The sequence below is a fragment of the Andrena cerasifolii genome, chromosome 7 (genome assembly GCF_050908995.1).
Source record: "Andrena cerasifolii isolate SP2316 chromosome 7, iyAndCera1_principal, whole genome shotgun sequence".
In the NCBI taxonomy this organism is placed as follows: Eukaryota; Metazoa; Arthropoda; class Insecta; order Hymenoptera; family Andrenidae; genus Andrena; species Andrena cerasifolii.
The window spans coordinates 7,966,919-7,985,497 of record NC_135124.1 but is presented as its reverse complement, the minus strand read 5'-3'; the positions used below and the strand labels follow the sequence as shown (position 1 = coordinate 7,985,497).

The 18,579-nt window shown below is 37.1% G+C and overlaps 1 protein-coding gene across 2 annotated transcripts in view; it reads right to left on the bottom strand.

The window, feature by feature from the left end:
- The window catches only part of LOC143371409 (uncharacterized), a 173,421-nt gene that overhangs the window by 37,732 nt on the left and 117,110 nt on the right, over positions 1-18,579 (bottom strand). The window lies entirely within an intron of this gene.

Below are 18,579 nucleotides of genomic sequence, written 5' to 3'. Positions count from 1 at the left end.
TGGTAAATATCCATTGCTCTGCAAATTTTTGCGTAAGTTTGCCTCTCTTTTTCCAATGCTGGAATTTCCAGCCTCGACTTGTCATCGATCGCGCTTTTTATTCGGTAACTGTAAACGCAAATCGTCACTCACGGTATCCGAATAACGCATCACGGTGTGAAGTGGTTTTTTTCAGGTACCTTATTATCTCAAAGATTGCACAATAGTGATACGACGTGAGAAGGTTGGTAGATTCACTCATCATTATCATTGTCGGACTTATCAAGTACCCCACAATCACCTGTGTATAGAGCGGAAGAATGTTCGCTTTGTACCCTTCGGAGCATCCTAATGCTTGTACAAGTTCGTGTGAGCGAGAAGTGTTCAAGGGCATTATAATATCTAGCAGCAATGGTGGTAGTTGCGCGCAAGTAAATTGAATCGTTAGCACACAAGGTATGACTGAAATAGTTAAGAATTCGGAATAGCGGCAGTCGTGATTTAGATGACTTAAATAATTCGTAATACATGTAATATCTCCACCGTGAGTCTATAGCACTATTTTTAGGTTTGTGATTTTTAGAAAATATGTACTGATTTCAGAAGGTAATGAAACAGATTCACATGAACTAAATGTTTATATATATTGAATGATATAGCTCTGTAAATAGTCAGTAAATAAAGCATGTAATTAAGATGATTGTTTCATGAAATGCTCGTGCACTTTCTGACCACTCTGTGTTTCTTAAAACCACATTTCTTGCTTCGATACGAGATTCCGAGTGTCTGTAAATACAGAGGCGGAGAACTAAAATGATAATGTGCAAGAGAATTACTGGTATCAACAAGTATCCCGTACATATGGAAATTAGCAACATCCGTAATTGCAGTTTAGCATACTTTTCCAGTATCTGAAACTCTTTCTTGTTGATATATACGTTCCAGTCGTGAACGATACATTCCATCAGAAATTTTAGCTAAAACCAACAACCATAATATAACACTCAATTGTAATTACGCATTGTAAGAATATATATATATATATAAACAACTCGGTATAAGTGTTCAAACGAAGGAAACTCAGTGATGTGCGTGTGTATACAGAGGATACAGTCAAATCCTCGGTACAATCGTGAGAAGAGTTATTTCCAGTGCAAAAATAAATTGAAAATTTACAATACAAATTTTGTTAGGTGATGTGTTCTTTGTTTCAAACTCAGTTCTGAAAATTTACGGAGTATGCGTTTAGCGAGCAGCAGCGAGGTCTCCAATACATACGCGTAAACAGAAGATAGAAAAGTGATAAAGTTACTAGGCAAACCTCGAATCTAAATAGTTACTAATATCCCCACAGAATTCGCGCTGTGAACCGATGTCTCTATCAACTTCACCAGATTCTATTTAACAATTCGCAATGGAGAACTACTGCCCGATTTATTGTACATATGTACCTATAATTATATCTAATTATTTTTTTATTTCAGGGCCAGTTAATTCACCGTAAACCAAAATATGTGTTCATCTTGAATAAAGTTCACTGTAAGAAGGACAATGCAGTGATTGACTTACATGAAGTCGGTTATATATCATAGAAACATACTTGATAATCAACAACAGAATATTTGAGGTAAGCAACATGAAGAATACGAGATTATGCGTGGTAACCCCGTTCTCGTGAAGGCATTTTACCTGAAACCAGTTCGGCATCACTTTTACGTAATGCAAAGTAGGAACAGAAAAGTCAAATAGCAATATGAAATATTTGGAATGACAGTTTTCTTGTAAAAATTTTCAATTATACAAATGCAGATACTCACACATGTACTCTGACACAACAGTACTTATAACAGGTGGCGCAAAAGTCATCATCCGATTTTAATAGCATCTAATTTTTTTAATTTAAGGTATATATCAGTGATGGTTTGATATTTCAATAGAACAGACTCACCAAGCTTATTGTCCATAAAGATGAGTAAGTATACCCTTCAAGAACGCGGAAAAATTTTGTCGATGTTTTTAATTCCCGATGTGGTAGTTTGTTATGGCCACCTAGATCCCCCGATTTAACCGCACTAGATTTCTTTTTATGGGTCTATTTAACCCACAGACTTCGCAACAATTAAAGGACCATATTCAACACGATATAGAAAATCTGACTCCACAAATTCTTCACAATACCATAGAAAATGCAATAAAAACAGCCCAAATTTCTATCAATTCGAATGGCGGACATTTGGTAGACATTAGCATTGCAGCTGGATGTCATAAAATGTAGCAATCTCAATAAATTGTACCATAAAACACGCCACATTTTCTCATTTAAATCCGAAAAGCTTATAGATTAAGAAAATCGGATGGTGACATTTGCGCCTGTGATAACGACAGTTATCAATACATATATTATTGTTCTCGTTTACCTACGCAAGCGAGGAGTCTACATGAAATTCCCTCTCAACCGCTTCTTATCATTTGGTACCGCAAAGATGTTTAGATATTGTGTAAGATTTGGATATAAAATGTTTTACAATTTCTTTCTAAACTAAATGCAACGGAAATGCTAATAGTTTAATAGTATAAAATCAATATCAGATACTGCTCGAAGCTCATATAGAACTTAAATAGGCCAAAGAAAGTAGTATCACTTATTTTAAAGCTTTCATTTACATTCATAGCTGACATACAACAGACGATAAAATAATGAATAACGTATTGTTACCTGATAAATCAAAGGAGAAATAATCACTAATAGGTATAAAATTCTTTGTATGCTGACCAATACAGAGTTAAAGCATGGCCAAAGGCCAATGATTACTAAGAATCTGCGGTTCAATGTGTAGCAACCGTTGTCGAAGGGGTTCATACCGGCACGAGGGTCGGAGCACATTTGCGTGATGCAAAAGAAAGGAACATCCGACTAAGGTTCGCCGTAATATTTTATTCATTAAATTACGCCACGGGTCTACAAAGTTTCCCGAACAGTGTCTCCAACTGTTACAGAAATCGTCGTAATATTTACGTTAAAAATTGCACGTATCGTGTGAATATTAACGGTTGCGGATACATTGTCGCGTTCTCCCCCTCGATATGAACATAAGCGTAAGTGCACGATACAAAAAATAACATTTCGATCGATGTACAATGACTTACAACAGGAAGGGTATATTCTCCCTCTGTGGAGGGGAGGTGCAAGGACTAGCACAAGCTCACTGCATTCTGCCCTGAGCTCTCGTGTGAACAGCTTCGTCGTGCTCTCACGCGCAATACTGACTTGTGAAAAAGTGTCACCAGTTCGTGTTCAGAGATGCGCAGTTGAGAAATGGGAGGCGAGTTTTAGACTGATCGAAACGTGGAGTGTCGAATTGCAGTGGGTACTAAAATTTTGTTACATCATGTTAACGGTAGATTAGAGATTCTATTATCACAGGTTTTTATTTTACACGATAGTAAGAAAGAAAGTGGTACAAGATGCGCTTTTATGGTAGTGGTGAACGTGTTGTGGAAGATATTTGACAATAAATGGAATTTCTTTCAATAATTGCGTGTTGCGAATATTTAAGTGAATGTTTGCAAGATGATTAACCATCCTTTCGTTTCATTGCGCTGCACCGTAATATTTCATATGCGTATTATGTTCAACTATTTATCTGAATGGCTTCCCTAATTTATACTGACATATATATTTGTAAGCGCTTAAGGAGGCATGCGCACGTGTGAGGTGTTAAAACACAAGTATTTTCGGATTTTTTTGGAAAAACTTGAAGACTTTTTTTAAGTAAACAGATGTGTATTCGAAAGTATATAATTTAAAGTTCTTGTAGTTTTTTTTTCTCTCGGCAGGGTTTTTTTATATAAGCACTTTATGGTGACCACTGTAGTTTTGACCTGGTTCATCAAAAATAAAAAATTTTACCAAATTCAGTTAGTATATTAGATTAAGCACTGCCAAAGTATATACTTTCGAATGCATAATCCTTTATAGAGAAAAGTCTCAAAGTTTTTCAAAAGAAAAAGAATCTCGAAAATACCTGTGTTTTAAGACCTCACAGGTAGGCACGAGTCCTTAAGGAAAAGAAGAAGCACTATGAATAGCACTGGGAGTATATATTATTAAATGGCATCTTTTAGTGATTATCAAACTTACCTTTTGAATAAATATCATGAATCCATTACGAATCTCAAGTAGGAAGTATTAATTCATGACTGCAGCTACTAATGCCACTATAATAACATCTGAAGATGGGAATGATTGGCAGAAAGCTCTAGACTATGTAGCAAGTTACTGTTTAATCATGAGTGTTATTACTACGAGCAAACTATTTTCCAAATTATCATTAGCTGAAATTGTTACGCCTCGAGAGTAATACAGTACAATAGGAAAAACCCGCGTTTAACATCTGAAATAGAAATTCCTCATCTTAGATTGAAGATTAAAAACATAGATCGGTAGCATGTAGATAGCGAAATGAAGAAATTACGGTGGTAAAGCCGTTGACGCATGGAATAAATAATCCAGAAATACTGCACGAACATTCGATTGAACTTCTTTGCATTATGAACAACAGTAGCTTTTGAGCCCTCACTGGTGTGCAATACCAAATAGAATTGTATCTGTATGATTCAACGATATTGTTTAATTAATTCTATATTTCTATTTCCTCTTTCACGAATGACTGTACAGCAGATATAGGAAGATCTGTGAGTAGTCGCAGTAAATGAACAATAACTGAAGTGATTAGGTATCAAAATAATCCGCAATGGATATTAGTAGCAATACGTATTTAGAACCCAAAGTGAAACGGAACTTTTGGAATAAAGTTACAATATGGTGGATTTCACTTCTTCCGTCATCTACCGCACAACTATCAGTTAAATGGAATACACATTGGACTCACATGTCGTGAAACACCTCCGTACTACAGTCAATTATCATCTGGCCGTTATGATTATCCAAGAACATAATTGTTACATGGATAAGAACGGAAAGGGTACAAGGAATAATTTCTTTTCGATTAGTCATGTTCTGAAGCGCTAGAAAAAGCTGTGATATGTACAATATGAAAAATCTCATTATATTTCGATCTGTCGCCAGCAAGAAATAGTTATTATAATCATATTGGATTGATACAGTTGCGTATGAATAATGAAATACACATTTGATATCAATGTAATCAGTAGGTTACTTTAAACAAAATATTAAATTTCTTTACAACGTATGTAAAATTTCGAGAAATTCGTGGATAAATAACTACAATGTTCATTGCTACGGTATCAGAGTTTAATTATCTTTAGCGTCAAGATTTCAACATTTCGAAAACTTTATGAAACTGCTGAAATAAAGTAAATATTACTATCGATTTTAAATATTTGATAGTATATTTAACAGATGAATTGGATGTAGGATAAAAATGTCTATATTGGCCTTAATTCTGCATGTGCGTGATTATTCAAGGAGAATATATCCTATTACTGTAGTTTTGTAATACCTACCCGGTATAGATTCAAAACGAACGAAAGCATGCAGAGTAGGGACGGTATTGCGTAAAACTTTAGGATTTCGACATCGAATACTTTAGCAAATCTTCGCCCAAGAACGGATTATAATGGTTCAGCAGAGTTCATAATTAAAGTACGCGAGAAAAACACATCACATTTAATAACACAATGTTTGATAAAAAATAATGCAATATCTGAATGAAAGTACCAACTCAAAAGCTCGCCTGTGCACCTCCACAGCTCGACAAATGTTTCTCGCATTCGGGACACTTTTTTTCGAATCTTTAGTGGACTCGGCAATATCGAGAACAGCTGTTCGTATTCTATAGCTAGGGGGATAAAAATGTGTTAATAAATTTCATATTGTTCGTATTCAATGTTCCATATTTAGCCATTAAAATTACCCAATATAAATGTGGAAAAAGATTATATAAAAAACAGTCACTAGTGGTTTTTATATTTGAGTGTGTGTAGTGTGTATGGTACACCCATTGTAATCCCCGCTAATACATAAAAGTGAAACGTTGTCTGTTTGTTTGTTTGTCTTTCTCTCACGCTTAAACGGCTAAACGGATTTCGATGAAATTTTGGATAGATATTACATACGTCCGACAATAGATTATAGTCTATTTTTATGTTTTTTTATTTTGGCAATATCACAAATAATTCCCGGGTGAAATCAGATAACGGGTTAGCTAGTACTAAATAAAACAATGGAAGAAATTTGTTGAGAAGAGAAATTTCGATTACATATTTATATGTATCTGAAAAAGTGGTGACGAATAAAATAGATACAAGCATAGATAGGGCCACATACCTGGTAATTTTGAAAAGTGCACACATATAATGTACAGTGATAGCGAGTAGCGATTCGCTGCATGCTACCCCCAGCAATCCGGTTGTAATGATCAGCAGGATATACAAAGACAACAAATCAGAATGCGTACTTTGATGGAGAAGGAAACCCAAATCTTTAACAATACGATAGCGAGATTCATTCACAGGCATGACAAAATCAAGCACTATGGGCCCCAATAGCAATATGCACATGCAAATAATTCCCATGCAAGATACGCCTAGAATTTTATCACATTCAGTAAACGCTATAGACCGGAAACAGTTCTTGTGAACGCGTGAAAATACATTCATGTAACTATTTCTCGTGACATATGTATAACAATACATGGTTTGAAAGTGTTTCGAGAGGTTTCCTAAATGGTAGGTACATTCGAATTCATAATAGCAACCCAGAGTTTACTCTTAAGGCTACTGTAACTGTTTGCCTCACTGCAAGTTCATTACTGCTCCACTGCTTTGTTACTTGTCAATTTTTTTGAGCGGAACTGCTATTGTGGGCTTTGGTCAATTCTTCAGAGGGCCGGGATATTCGCATTGAAATTGTAATTGTTTTTATTTAAAATTTATGCATATATATAACCAACATGTTCGTGGCCACTATAGTGGCCAGCCCGGCCCTCTACAGGTTAAAGATACGATCAAGTGTGACTCTTATTTGAGTATTTACATATTATGTATTGTGTTAAGAGGAACATTCGAAATGGGTACATTATTCCTATAATTTTGCCAGAATGTCACTTGTCAGATATCTTACATAAGTAACTCATGAATATGCGTTTCCCAGTATTAATATGTGTCATTAGCATCCCCAGTTCAACGGGATTTTGGAGTGTACTGCAATCAGTTTGTATGCTTTCAACGAGGACTTTGATCTGCAGTAACATAATAATTCTGGTGAATGTCTATACTATATATAGGTAGGAGCTCACCGAAACTTCCTCGATTATACATATCATTTTCTCCAGGACAGTAACTTACACTTGAGAAATTAATGATAAAACCGACATACTGCGTAAAGTATAGAAATGCGGAACCGTTGCACGATAATACCAACAACACATTCGTTGATGTAATTTCAGACGTCGCTAGTAAAGCAAACTGGAAAAAACATTTCGTTAATTAATTGAACCTAGACGCCTTTATAAGAAACATTTAGATTTCTCCATTGGAAAATATAGTGTTTCCATATATTTTGTCACTATGCCAAGGGGAAAAAGGAGCAACAAGATATAAAGCATATGAAATAAATATTAGCACTTCGACGGTTCTGTGACGTATTCGTGATTTTATTTCGTATTTATCACCGAGAAAACTATACCATTCAAAGATTCCTATTCTATTTACTATAAATATTTTTGATAATTGTTAAACGCCTAAGGGTAATTAGGAAATTTGGGAAACGTCGACGGTGAGCGTGCTCCAAAATCTCTGGCAGTAGAAGTGTTAAGATCCAAAATGTAATTGTTTAATAAAATACCGAAATGTACAAAACGAAGGGTAATAAGTGCAGAATTCAATGCATTGATAGTACCTGGGTTATTGGACAGGACAGCAGATACAAAGAAAAGCACAGCCTCTTTATATTTGCAAAAATAGAGACGTCGTAAGGCCATAGACCAATGATGGATAACGTGGAATAGTAGCTGCGATAGTGCGTTTGAAACAAGTCCATCTTCACGACCGATGCTGGAGAACGACTGATCGCGAAACTAGGGGAATCGTCCAAACGACACCTCGGCATCATATTTTATTCATTCCATCCGACTTTTGTCTTGTATTTTCCAACGCATCCCTCGTCGATTGTAATGAAGTATAATATGTTGAAATTATAGGTGTCCCCTTGTAACCGATCGATTTCAGTAGCATGACTGAGAAAATATTACAAAAATGTACATGAAATTCAAGGAAAGTGTAGGGTGACTCATATTTCTTTTCCTTCTTTCTATTTTTTCATTTGGAAGGAGAAATGGAATTTTTATCGTTGCTGCCAGTTCTCTCAGAGTCGATACAGACACCATACGGAGTAGACCATTTTTACGTTTATTTTTTATATTCTATAGAATAGTGAAATATGTGTACAATAACGTCGAAGGAAGAGTTGACTCATTGACTCTGTGTAGAGTGCAAATTCTTCAATATTAGTGTTGTTTTATGAAGCGATACAGTGATATGTGTGTAAATATTATGAAGTCCAAATATGTGCGCGAATTTTTTTTAGAATTCCTTTTTTATAGAATTGTCAGGAGGATTTCAATACTACTCCGTAAACAGCGTGACAATTAAGTTTCTCTTTTGTTATTCAAATATCTCCGTTAGTTACACATCAATTTAAGCTGTAATATAATTTTTTCCGTATGATTTTAGTTAGCAGTTTTGTAAATATTTCAATAGTGGTGGCATTCTTCTGCTTTATACTCTCATGGTCCAATATTTCGTATAAATTCGTTTAAATGCAGGAAAATATTTTGCACTTTAAAATTTCCAAATTATATTAATCAAACAATATTAAAAGCAGAAAATTTTAATGTTTGTTTAATATTAGCCCATATCTATAAAATTGTTTGGGCTGCTGGGAAATTGAGTAGAGTTGCATAAAAAATACAATATAGCAAGTAATATTGAATTAATTAAAAAATGTAATTCATCGGAAACCATTGAATTAAACTGATTGTGATATTTCTGTTTTATTTCAGAGTGGAGAAAACAGTTGGACCAACCCGATCATTCATTACGAAATTGATTTTGTTAATAAATTTGAAGCCACGTGAATTTTGTACAGTTGAATTCCTCGTAACACAATGCAATAAATGTACAATTCAAAAGTGACGTAACTAGGACGGAATGGAAAGGAATCAGGTACATACCTACACTTGATGTTTATATTTTTAAAATCAATTTAAAATATATTATACGAGAAATAAAATCTCACAGAAAATTAGAATTTTCGTGAAACATGGTTTACACAATATTATAACATGGTTATCATAATACATAATTTCGATGAGAATCGTTGCGAATATGCGAGACACACATAAAGAGCCTAATCGCATAATCATATTAGTATTATCCAACGTTAACAAAAGTATAATTCAGGCCGCATACATTAATTTAATTATGCGATCAATAATATAACACTGGAGACAGTAGTATGCTAATATCGTTACTATAATCGTAATTAGCATCCTTATTGTAACCATAATTTAAAAACTCTACCTTCTCCCCCGGGGAGGAAAAATAGCTATTTCTTTCTCGATAAAATTCTAATAAATGGTGGGCAACTTACACAATTATTTATTATACGAGTATTTATATAACACAGAACTAACTATCCAATTCAGAAGTAGGTACGTCTATCACCCCAGAAGTGGGAAAAAGTACGGAACAGAAGTCCACTTTCCAATCGAATGAACTTTCGATACCTTTGATTCGAGTAACCAAAAAGCAGTATAAGCACATTTGTCGCGGCAAAAACGCAGCAGAGGCTGCAGAGGGATCTGCATAGCAACCATGAGACAGCATCCACACTAAGCAACCTTCAGCTGCAAGCTTCCTCTGAAATTGCATTCGCCGAACGTGCGACGTTTTACGAATCGGTATCTCCAGTGCACTTGCCTATTGGATATTCGATCGAAACTGAACCTGTTCCCATCCTAAAACCCACGTCGTTCACCTTCGCGTATGTTCGGACTGAAAGATATTAATTGAAAGTTCGTGGTCACGGCGAACAGGAATTGCTGCAAGCAATTGTTTAGCAACCAGAATTGGGCACGATTTAATTCGGATGGAGAATAACGGAATATCGAATAAGCTCTTATACCCCATAAACGCCTAATGTCTTAATAAACTAAGAATTTCTTTCAATCTACATAACAGCATAGCTATTATTAAATCATATAATATTTATCAATTATCCGCATCTTCTATTATTCGCGTAATTTTTTATTTACAAGGGACTGCAAATAATTCGGGTCTCCATCTTTGCTAATATTTTGCAGATAACTAGTCGATATTTTGTATAACAATTTATTAAATGCGCAGCGTTTTCTGTGCAAAGCTATGTGAGAAAGTCAAATTCAAAGTTTTGTCATTTCGTACCTAAGTCTCTACATAAATGTGTACATAAGAACGAAGCCAATTTAAATAATTAATCGTGCGAATAGTGGAAACAAAGTAAAAACGTATACATACATTCAGAATTACATGTATGTAAATATATGCATTACAGTTGAGTTGCCACTGAAATTATGTAAATTACGGTTTCGTAATTATGTACGAGTGCATATGTCGAGGGTTTGTAAAGGGCAGAACTTTGAACTCCATTCTCTCCAAAGTTGATCAGTGTCGTCCTATTTTTACCAGTAGGTATACTTGCGACCGCTATCTTTTCATTACACTTACATCTATTACAGTTTTCCAGGTACACGGGAAAATAGAGAAGCGCACGTTACCCTTTAAAACGAGTTCTCATTCCGAAGAAACAAACAAATTGCTCGATACTTCTGTGGAGGATCTCTGCAAACCTGCAAAGTTTAAAATAAAGCCAGAATTTCCGCGTTGTCGGAGTTCCCTTGTTAAGTAAGTATTTATTCGAAACAATTCGAATAGCGGCCAACTCTGTTAGCGAGAGATCAGTGGAACGTAGCTGGAGTCGTTGATTTATGCCCCGTTTCGAGGTGAGCTACGCAAAATTGCTAGCCGAGAGGCCCTCCGTGTGGCATAACTGATTGCTCTAAGCGTTACAGATCTCTCTCGATGTCCTTCCTTCCTACCTGGCTGGCTGCCTACCTATCTGCCTACGTGCCTACCGAACAGCCTACTCTGCGGTGGTTAACGACACCGATAGTGTGGGCACGCGATCTCGCAACCAGACAGGGATTCGTACCTTTGCTGGACGGACTATACGAGTGTCACGGCCACCTTAGTCCCTCGTTCGAGTTCCTTCCCAGAGACTAGCCTTTTTGCTCGCTTATGGGACCAATGAAAGCTGCTTTCTTCAAGCGCACAGTGGTATACTGCGTCACAGGCTAACAAGAGAAATTCGGTTACCCGAGCGCTCCGATTCTTTTTAAACTGTGCAGGTTTGCGCAGGACCTCGATAAAAGTATCAGGCAATTTTTCGTTTGTACCAATTTCAGGTTCTTCGTGGTAAAAACACCCCTTAAAGGTTAATGTGCGATTTCCTACTTTTCTGTATATCTTGAAGCGATAGTAGATATAAAAAAATTATTACAATGAAAATTTAACGGCTCTTTATGCCCACTGAAACTAAATAATTGAATTGTTTAAAATTTGTAGTGGGAAATGTTTCTCTTTTTTACTTAAACTACAAATTTTTTAAATTTTCATTGCATGGTTTTATAGGGCATAAAATGGTGTTAAGTTTTCATTTTAATGTTTTTTTATATCTGCTATAGTTATCAAGACATGCTGGGAAGTGGGAAATCACAGTTTAACGTTGTAGAGGTGTTCTCACCCTGAAGAACTGAAATTGGGCACAAACTATGAATTGCCTGATATTTTTAATGAGGTTCTCTGCAAACCTAGACAGTTTAAAAAAAATCGAATGAAAATCGATATTAGGATAACCGGACTTCCCTTGTAAGTGAGTGATGATACTTTTTCAAATGGGTGTGGGGACATACACATGACGAGGCTTACATAAGGGTACTTAACTCTTGCGTGGCGGTTAGCTTGACCGCACGTTGAAAGCAGGGTCCATTTTGACCCATAATTTTATTCATACACATCTCAGAACAAGCTTTTATATACAGTTACTCAGAAAAGTATCCAGCCAGCCCATGCGTATAAAATATTTTAGTTATTTAAGTAATGTTAAATTCAGAATCATCCATTGTAATGTACAGTTGTATAAACCATGATTATTACATTTTTAGTTAGTACCATCTACCAAAGCAATGCTCAAAGAAACTTTACTAGAAAAATTGAACAAGATAAGCCGGAGTTTCGCAGAAAATTAGTTAAAAGGAAGAAAAATATCTTCTAAAATTCAAATTTTCTGCTACTTCTTCGTATAAATCAATTGCCAGTCCTTCCTTTTAAACAATTGTATTTTTACATATCCAATGACGGAGTGATTTATTGTACACTTCGTTGTCCACCCGTAGTCCGGAGTTTGCGAAAGATGCTTGCAATCTTTACCATCTGCCGTAAAACCGGTATAAAACAATGAAGGCGAGCAAAGGACATAGCCATCGCGGGGAAAACGTCGAAAAAGGAAAGTGAACGAGCGACGCGTCCAATATATTTCAATCAGAAGCCGGTCGAATATTGGCGCCCAGTGAAACGACTCTGTGTCACTTTTACTGTTTCTCGAACTGCGATCAGAGAAAACCGGTTGCAGAAACATGTACACTGTGTCCAGAAAGTCATGCAAGAAGCGAGAACATGCAAATTCTCAGTAACGAAATGAATCGAGATGTGATTGATCCGTTTGCATTCTGAAGCCTCGCCATCGAGGTTGTATACAGGTACATACACATATTCGGTACTATCTCGATCTTGATTCAGCAAATCTTTCTACTCTGTTGATATAAAGCAGAAAGCTTCTAACATGTTTGTGTGTTTGTCTGTCGCCTAAAAACTTTCGAACGATAAACTCTGGGATCACAAAATGTGCCTCAGCTCATTATGGTTGACTAATTCAGATGAATGTGACTACTTAAAAAAAAAAAAGAAAAATTAAATAGTAAACAAATTTTTTTTTATAAAATTATATAAAGTCGAGTATTAAAGCTGGTATGTGTAAATGCATAGTACATTGAAGTTGAGAATGAAAATGACACACTCAGTGCTAGTTGTTTGATAGCAAAATTGATTGAGATAGTGTAATGATTATGTTCCAGGATACTTAACTGAAAATTTATTTTAATGCGAGGTATTCTTACTTAGTATCACTTAATATACTTGAATCTCTTATTTGATGCTGTATTTAAATTTCTTTACTATTTTTAAGCAGTGGTGAATGTGGGTAAGAGTCCTGAACGTGTGATTGTCTGACAAGTGCATTCTCGAGAAAGTTTAACTTTCCTTGCTTCCTTCAGGGGATGTTGGTGATTGTCCTTTGTATCCTCTGTAATATCTGAACACCTATACTTTAACTCTGATGCACATCCACACTCTCAATGATGATTTTCAAACATATACTATGTCGATGAATGCATCGTTGTATTATTGCTTCACTTTATTTTGCTTCAATACTTTATTATAATTAAAGTATGCAGGTACATGTCAAAGAACTCATCCATTATTAAAAAACAAATTGTACAAACGGAGTGTCGAACGCAGTACACCTGATCTGACAGTATGCATCACAACGTGTTCAATGTGTGTTCTGTTTTGCATCAACAGAGAAACGTTAAATGCCCTGAAGTATTCTGAAATGTATGATGCCACTCTGCAACGAATAGGAGATTCAGATTCCTCGGGGCCTTGAAGAGGTTCTTAAGTGTCAAAAAATTCACATTTGAGCCATAATAATAAAGCTCGAAATTACAGGAACGTGAACTGATTTTGGAACACCCTGTATTTCGCCGATTGCAGAGGACGAAGGTAGTTGAAAGACGAGGCGCAGAGGCCGATTGAATCGGCGCTAGTAGGCGTATCGATATCGATGCTGAATTACGACGGCGTGACACTCCTTTGAGAAGCCTTCGCGAGGATCGATCGTGTCTGATCTTTCGTGTTTACATGTCTCAAGGATGTCATTTTTCATCGTAACGACCGGTCGGTCGTGACTGCCGATCTATTGTTGTTTCGCCATCGACCACGGTACTGTGATGTTTCCATTTTATGCGTTGCAACGGCTGAAAGACTACGATACTCTGCGGTTGCACGATCGTAATTCATACGCGATTAACTGTTCGAGCCTTTACGAACGGTGTCACTGAAATTGTTCGTCTTTTATACGATTTTATTTCCTATCGGGAGAATATACTGGCATTCCTCGAAGAACAACGCTGGGTGTTTATAATACTGAGATAATGATAAGAAAAAGTGAGGAGTACTTTAGTTAGACGTCCACCTTACATTTTTCATTATTTTGCAGTTTTCTCACGGAACGAAATTTAATTTCGAGACAACTTGTGATGGCTGTTTTAAGTTTGTATTTTTTTCACGCGCTACTGATTGTCCAGAGAGCAGTGGAGCTTTATTTTTTTAAAAAAGTTGCAGCTGCAGTTCTGAATGTAATAAGTGATGAAAAGGTGGAAGAAGGTGTTGCGAAGATGTTGTTGATCTTTTTACATGCACTTTGCTCTTACATTGCAAAAAGCATAAACTGCAGAATGCAATTAAGTATGCTCGTCCCCTAATCACGAGGATAAAATTACAATTTATTTAAATTCCTTCTAAAACCTGTGCATTGTGTATTCCAATATTAACCTAATTATCAAATACAACGTAGTTAAGAAAATTATCAAAAAAAGGACACATAAAATTGAATATATTATCCAACATAATTTCTTTACAAAAATTCAGTCAGAGAAATTAATTTCATTCAATGGTTTCCATAATTCACAATGCATACAGTCACTCGCAAAGTTCAACGCACATCCATCACCATCGATTAACCAAAGCCTATTTATTAAAATATTTCAAATTCACACGGTGCACGTACCATTTAGCGAACGACCGTATGAATTCATCTGCCACATCTTACATACTAATATTTCGTCCCATAACCTCTCAAAAACAATTTCAATCAACCCCCCCAAAAAATAATACCACCCAGAGCCAACAAAAGCTCGCAGTCCGACGATAAAAGCACCATAGTCCCGTCGAGAACTCGTGGCAATTACCAAGTGCTACAGAGTCAGTGGCTCGGCATTCATAACCACGGTCCGCGGGGAAAATTAGGGAAAAATGGGGAATTGGACGGTTTAATCGCGGCATTAGTCCTTCGGGGCCGCGATAATAAGCTCCTTTTATCGTCTGGAGTCGATCCGGTGGCTGCAGTATCGTCGGAATCGGGCGGAACGGGGCCGACACGGGCAGCGGCACGGAATCAAGGAGTTCATTATCGCTCCGCGCGTCGTCTCCGGCCGCTTTCTCATTGAGCCTGCATGGTCGTTCCGTGGATTATCGTCGGACTAATTTGAGAACATAAACGAAACTGACGCGCAATTTCGCCGGCTGCCTCGAATCGCGGTTGATGACGGGTTTTAAGAGTCGTCTTGATTAAAGCACGCGAGAAAGAAGGGATTCGCGGCCGATCGCGAGGCCCGAGCCACGTGAAAGCACAGCGATGCCGCTAATTACAGTGTTCGGGGCAAGAACGTCAGGAACTGGCGCTGCGTTGCTGGGGTCCTGGGACCCATAACTCGCGCGATTAGCGCGCCTCTAGCGGGGGGGCCCGTGGTCACGGCTAACGTGGATTGGTCGTGAACCTGATTGACCTCCTCACTGATAGACACTTTCACGTGGGACAGTTCGGAGACACGAGGTTCGGAAATGTTAGTCATGGAATTGAATCTGACGCAATGGATCGATTTAATGGATATTGAGTGGGTTCCGTCTTTGCGTAGGACTTGATTAGAGCGCAGCGATAGTCGCTCGAGGTGTTTGATCTGGGGGGGCGTTTTGTCGTTCTCAGGCAGGCAATGTTTGACTACCTTGTAGAAATGAAGAAAGCTTCTAATGGAGGAAAGTTTCATTGACGAGGAATGGGGTGATGTTATTTATTAAAGGAACTCGCATTCTTGTGTGGATAGCGTGGATGTGTTGGTAGAGACGGTTCAGGTATCGGATGTTTTCATACTTTTCCACGCGCTTCGAACTTTTATTCGGCAACTCGCTTTAGTGTTGTTACATAGTCATTTATCGATCGCTTTTTAAACACCTTGGTAAAAGTATTGGGCGGGGTTTGAAACAGAAATTATATTAATTTAGTAGGAAACCTGCCAATAATAGAAATAATGATAATGAACAGAATGAACTTGAATGTGAAATTATACTACAGAACTACTTCATCATCGCGAATTCTATTAATCCTTGCAAATATGAATTCCCCCATAGGAAGACGTATGAAAAAAATTCTAGGATAATACCCACATTTAGTTATGAGGAATCTACAGATTAAATAGTTTAGTGTTATTTGGTATTTAATTTTTCCAATAATTTTGCGATATAGGTACCCTCGTATTACGCACTTATACTAACACAAAATCCAGTTCAAGCATCATTAAATTTCTCTCCATGTCAAACGAAGGGAAGGCGCATGATATGAAGAATCGACGTGAAGATTATTTGCAAAGAATGTCTTTCTAGATATTAAATTGTAGTTTTGCAAGCGTTTCGCAGGACACCTGCGATTGGCATAGTGGGACGCAGCAAGGTCGATATGCAATGCCAGTTGGTGTCTCTCGAGGCCGGCAAATAAAACAAAATTCCTGGGCGAAGGCGTGTCTGGACCATGGCTGGTCACAAAGGCACCGAAAACGGCGAGACTCCTCTGGAAAGGGACTTCATTAAAAATGCACCAGCAAGTTCGGTGCGCGCACCGTCTCCGGGAACAATGCGTGCACCAAATATGCGGAGCACCGTCACCAAGAACGAACGAATATTCCGACACACTGGCGTCAGATGGTAACAGTAACGAAAGTCACTTGTTCTGGGTAGTATCGATGAGGCACGTTTTATTTAGTAACATTTTATATGGGAAAATATAAGACTGCTTTGAAGTTATGTCCGAAAGATCTAATACGAAGTATTTGAGGGCATTAACGTTCGAATGATACTTTTAGTGGCGCACCCAGAGAGGGGCGGGGGCAAGGGGCCTTACCCCCCCCCCCCAAAAAAGAGAGATTAATGTAACCAGGACTGAAGTAATTCAAAAGCTTTGTGAAAAGAAGAGAAAAATGGATTTTTTTATTTAAATCAATTTTTTATAATCACCTAATGGATTTGATTGAATTTGCAATAAAAATGTTTTTAGCCGTTCAACTTGGCTCCCTCCAAGATTAAATCCTGACTGTGCTACTGGATCTATTATAATATATACTAGCTTCACTACTCGGCTTCGCCCGAAATTTACATTCTGATTCTATAAAAAATTACTTTTTTGTGAAAATAGTCACATTCATCTGGATTAGTTAGGCATAATGAGCTGGAATACATTTCGTGACCCTAGAGTATACCGGTCGAAAGTTTTTAGGCGACAGACAAACACACAAACACTTTCTGCTTTACAGGGGAAATTTTCCAATATCGTACTGGCCACCTAAATCGTACTCCATCAATTTGTCAGTAATTAATGAATATAAACGTCATCTGATGATAAAAATATCAAGTAAATGCGAAATTAGAAACAAAACCTTTTGAGCTTACGCCCTATTTTGTGCGTGCTACAAACATTTAAAAAAATCAGGTATGATAGATGTACCTTTTTACTAGTTTATTTTAGCTGATAATAATCGAACGATGCAATTTCGTCCTGTATTTTTGTATTCTTCTAAAAGCGGGTTTAATGTAGAATATTTTACATTCATTTTAAGTACATATTACATTCATTATAAAGTTTAAATTGACATTTATAAATAAATTGATCATGTTTCCTAAATCGTAAATCCCCGGAAAAAAAACAGTTGTCACACTAAGCCGTTTATAACAAAACTTACACAACATTGAAAAAGACCTTACCTTAGATAAAAGGCAGTTATTTATATTTTTTCTTGTTCATAACACACACACAGCGCTGATATTTACATGGCACTTCGTACGATACCTGACGACGTAGGAGCTGAACCTTTTGTACATCCATATTACAAAATAGCACCACTAATAGCCGCAGAACAGCCAGGAATCATTTACCACTTCTCCCCTACTTCCCTCGCTAGTACTCCTCTACCTATCCCAATAAATATTCGCCAAGCAAACTGTCAATTTATTCTTTCCCGAATTACAAAATTCAACACAGAAAGCTTGTAAACAAGTCCCAAGTGCCGGTCGCGGGCCACGAAAACGGCCCTAAGTGCCGTTCCACATAAAACACTATACACACTCGCATACTTTCTACTCAATCCGCCATTATTAACCCAACGCTACCTTTACCAAGTCCATATATCTGAGATACCAGTTATGACCCGTACAAGTACCTCCTGTAGGGGGGCCCCAGAAGAGAAGTTATCCAATTTGCACCAGGTCCCCGACCCAGCGGACAATATTACACTATCGCGTTAATGCACACACAGGCTGAATGCGGTTGTACATCTCTGTGCGCGTGTGTTTATTCAG